This window comes from Grammomys surdaster, unplaced genomic scaffold, assembly GCF_004785775.1.
Source record: "Grammomys surdaster isolate TR1022 unplaced genomic scaffold, NIH_TR_1.0 64, whole genome shotgun sequence".
NCBI lineage: Eukaryota > Metazoa > Chordata > Mammalia > Rodentia > Muridae > Grammomys > Grammomys surdaster.
In genome coordinates this window covers 11,280,644-11,285,768 of record NW_021604566.1, presented here as the reverse complement: position 1 = coordinate 11,285,768, position 5,125 = coordinate 11,280,644, and positions in this window count along the sequence as shown.

Below are 5,125 nucleotides of genomic sequence, written 5' to 3'. Positions count from 1 at the left end.
TTTCTCTCTCCCTCCCTCTCCTGGTCTCTAAAATCCTGCCTCTGTCCTCCCCAACTATTGTCTGCTGGCATCTTTATTTACCAATCAGAACTAACTGGGGGTAGGTTCTCAGAAGCTACTTGCAGATCTTCTCATTCAGACATTAGCATCTGTAATGCAAGCACATTCAGGGTCAGTAGTAAAGAGGATAGTTGGGATACTGTTGGGCACCACAGATGTTAGAGGGCATTAAAGGTGCAGAAAACGTTGTACAGGGCGTTGTGAGTAGGAGACATTGGTCTCCACAGCCTCCACATTCATTGTTGTCTAGCACAAGAGAAAGGAGTGGTTGTAAGTCTTTTCCTGGGCCTCTGCATTCTGTTTTGGGCTCCTCTGGTCCTCCAAGTCTGGCATGTGTTAGGAGCAGCATTTACCTTGTAATTCTCTCTGCTCTCTCCTAGGCAGTTCAATTCCAAGATGGCAGGCAGCAGGCTTGCAACTGATCTCTGTTTTATCTTGCCTTTATGTTCTTATCAGAGTTAGTTTAAGTTGCCTAAAATACCCTCAGTGCTATACCTATACACATAGCACTGGCTAGAACCTGGGCTTTTACATTTCCTTTCCCTCTGTTCATTTTGCAATAGAACTTTAGTGTGTCTTCTCTGTGACTTTCTTTTTAATTGCTTTTATTTCCTTTTTACACAACTCCTAATCTAGTGAAGAGCACAGAATTGACTATAATTCTCCAGATCAAATCTTAACAATCATTTAAATGTCAACAGCCATGTTTTTCAGATGGGATGCCAACATTATTTTATAGCTCTGCAAGCCAAACAATAACACTGTCCATAGGCATTCAACTCCCATGCTCCTGGGGATAAACCAGAGCATTTGTACAGAGGCAGAAAAGTGTTTTCCTCCCTCAGCATTTGTTACTTAACCAACTCACTCCGTCCATTCTCTTTTTGTTAATTTTTACATTAGTTTCCAGTTCTATAGCTATTGGTAACTGCCATAGGCAATAAGGAAAATTACATAAGGCACTAACCTTGCTATAAATATAGTGAAAGTAGTAAGCCTGGAAAGTCTCCACAGCTTTTAGTTTTTCATACATAATTTTTACTTTGTGTGTTCTCCAGAAACACATTGTTCTTCAGAAAACAGCTTTATGTCTCTGGTATAGTAATCTTTCAAAGTTTCAAATGAATTTTCTGCAAAATGCTAAACTTTGCAGTACATAACACGCCTGAATGGCACTATCTTTGTGGAACTTAGCACCTTATATACTAACACCAAGTTTTAAATGATCACATCTCATAGGAATATAGTGTGATATTTTCAATTCATGCAGTATACAATAGAGAAGATGGGGCTGTATACACTAGACATCTTTTGGGTAACTGAATGCAGTTATCATGGTTACTGTATTCATCAAGTATAGACAATACAAAAGACTGTCATATCCTTAGAGTTGCCATAGGTAGATGACCTCATCTGGCACCAGCAACAGCCATAATTGCTGTCACAGAGAAGTAATTGTAATGAAGGAAAGAGAACAAGAGAATCCTCCAATTCAGACGCCATCCCCTATACTAGCTAGCACTAACAACATCGAGGGTGTGGTTCTGGAAAGGTAAACTTTTATGGCACTCTATCATGGTCTGAAAAGTAATATGCAATGATATATAGCTAACCCAAAACTATTTTTTAAAGTAATTTGTTTACTTTATATCCTGACCACAGTTTCCCCTCCTATTCTCCTCCCAGTCTTTCCCTATCCACCCCTCCTCCCTTTCTCTTCAGAAAAGAGGCCTCCCATGAATACCAACCAGCCTCAGCATATCAAGTTTCAGTAAGGCTGGGTGCTTCTTCTCCTATTGAGGCTAGACAAGGCAGCCCAGTAGGAGAAAAGTGTCTCAGAGACAAGCAACAGAGTCAGAGACAGCCCCAGCTCCTGCTGTTGGGGATCCCACATATAGTCCAAGCTGTACAAGTGTTACATACAAAGGGCCAAGGTCAGCCCTACGCAGGCTCCTTGGTTGGTGGACAGTCTCTGTGAGCCTCGATGAGCCCAGGTAAATTGATTCTGAAGGTTTTCTTGTGACATCCTTGACCCATCTGGCTCCTTCAATCCTTTTTTCTCCTCTTCTGCAGGATTCCCCAAGTTCTGCCTAATATTTGGCCATAGGTCTCTGCAACTGTTTGTATCAGTTGCTGGCTGAAACCTCTCTGATGGGAGTAATGCTAGTTATATGTCTCTGCACATCTTGTAGGCAGGACAAATAGTAGGTGAAAGGTTTCCCAAGCCCATTGGGAATGTTGCCTGATCACAGGAGACGGCCTGTGCAGGCTCCATATCCCCCATTGCTAGAAGTTTTTGTTAGTGTTTCCCCTAATAGATTTCTGGGAATTTCCATTTCTCTAGGTTTCTAGCTCATTCCAGAGATGTGTCACCCCTCCCGCTCCCCAATTCCAGTTGTCCCTTCCAGTACTCTCTCTCTCCCCCCTGTCCCCATCCTCACCTACTTCCCCATGCAGCTCCCTCTTTCTGTTCACCATGTCTCCTCTATTTCCTCTTCTCAGTAAGAGTTAGCCATGCCCCTTGAGCGAGATTTCCTTATTACTCAGCTTCTTTGGGTCTGTGGATCGTACTATGGTTATTCTTTATTTATAAGTGAGCACATATCATTTTACCTTACTGTGCAAGAGTTGATTTGTTGGTGGTGGTGTTGTTGTTTGTTTTTGTTTTTTTCATTTTTGGGATAGGGTTTTTCTGTATAGTCCTGGCTGTCTGGGAACTTGCTATAAGGACCAGGCTGGTCTTGAACTGAGAGATCTGGCTGCCTCTGCCTCCTGAGTGCTGGGATGAAAGGTATGTGCCACCTAACTCAAAACTCATAAAAGATTTGCCTCTTCAAGGAAATGAGTATCTTCAATATAGTGCTATGTGACCTGACTGATTGCAGGAACAACTATTTGGGACTCCTTGGAGAACAGCAGCAGAAAGTCAGATTAGACTGTTTTCATGCTAATGAAAATCATTTGTCAGGCTGACTCTCCATGTTGACTTTCCTTTATGTATGTGGTCATCCTTATAAGCAATGTGGCTAAATCAAAGATGATATATGTCAAACACTTAGATTTGGTTGGACTATGTATTAGTTATATTTCTTGTTGTTATGACAAAACAACTTAAGTGGGTCATAGTCTGAGAAAGTAGATTCCATCTTAGGTAAGGAAGAATATCAGTTTGTAACTACACAAGTATACATTTAGGGCACCTCACAGCTCAGCAGATGAGGACAAAGCAAACCATGCAGGTATTGGCTGGCATGGGATAGTGCTTCCACATACAAGGTGGGTCTTCGCCGTCACAGTTAAACCTTCCTGGAAATCCTCTTGATGAAACATCCAGAAGTGTGTCTTTCTTTGGTGATTCCAAATCCAGCCAAGCTGACAATTAAGATGAACCGTTACGGGGCTGGAGAGATGGCTCAGTGGTTAAGAGCACTGACTGCACTTCCAGAGGTCCTGAGTTCAAATCCCAGCAACCACATGGTGGCTCACAACCATCTGTAATGAGATCTGATGCCCTCTTCTGGTGTGTCTGAAGACAGCTACAGTGTATTCATATATAATAAATAAATAAATCTTTAAAAAAAAAAAAAAAGATGAACCATTACAGTCTTGTTAACAATGCACAGTGTAGAGAAGACACATGTGGAGGGCGTTAGTCACTTTCAGGTTTTTTTTTTAATTTCTGTATTTTTAAATTGCAGATAATTTGGTTGCTATCAAACTCTAAAATATATGCCCAGGCTCACTGAAACAAGGTTTAAACAGACTCCACCGCCTAAAAGGTACACTGACAACATGTTACTTTCAATTCTATACAACACAATTTGTTGTATGAAATAAAACACTAAGTGAACCATGATAGGCATATGTATTTAAAAAAACCTAATACTAATTAGGGAATTGAAATATTATTCATTTGTCTCTATTGTTTAAGTAAAACAAGTTTCTATTTGAGTTCGTATGTATGTCATACATGTTGATGAATTTTTATGAATTACTCATATTTATTTATCATTAATATTAAGTGTTCAGAAGAAACTATCACTCATTTCTTGATATAATTTTAATAAATATCAGATGCTAAGAAATTGATTTTTATGCATTATTCATTATATTTAAATTAGATCACACATTGAAATAAAAGTTTAGTGGGAAATGGTCATTGTTAGATTACAGATCCCAGGAACGATAATTATCTCTCCTTGATGCTGTGAAGGTTTTGAGTATAAAAGGACCAACTACGGGACCAGGAAATAATCGGCACCTCCTCGCTTTCATAGGATTAACAGTCCTTCTGGAAGGTCTCTGTTGAAACCTTTCTCTATTATTAGAAAGGAACACAGGCACTGTTAGAGGATCTGCCATATTTTAAACTCAATTGCTTTGTTGATTACTATGGTCAAATGGAAGTTTCTCAGAAGAGATGTGGGTAACTGACTTAATCTTGCTAGTTATTGCTTGAGCATGGTGTTTTCCAGATAAGGTCTTTGCCAGGGCAGAAGAGACATATGGTTAAACAACCTTTGTGTCTGTTGATGGGAAGTCTGGGATGCAGAACAACACCCTGTCCTGGTGGAGCAGCCCTTCCTTTGCACTTGCAGCTGGTTGCTCTTGGTTCACTGTTGGAGATTATTCCATTCTCTCTGGCCTGTGCATAGGTAATCCTTTAAATCTGTTTCTTTCTAGAAGCCCCCAAAGTGTTCTAACATGTTGTGTCAATGGCATGTTGACAGACTGCAGCCGACTGGTATGCGTAGCCGGACCGTCCACTGTAGCGTCCTTATGTGAGTCTGAAAGCCTTCCTCAGCATGTCTCAGGCTCACAGCTCCAGCCCTGCCAAGTCAGACCAGTGAAAACAGTCATTCAGAGAACAAGCCACCTGCCTGTGGAAAATTAAGGTACACATCCTACATCCATGGCCTTTTAGAACCAGTGAAAACATTTTTCTTTAGATAACTCGGTTCTTTTCTCTTTCCATTTTTTTCCTTTCCTTTCCTTTCCTTTCCTTTCCTTTCCTTTCCTTTCCTTTCCTTTCCTTTCCTTTCCTTTCCTTTCCTTTCCTTTCCTT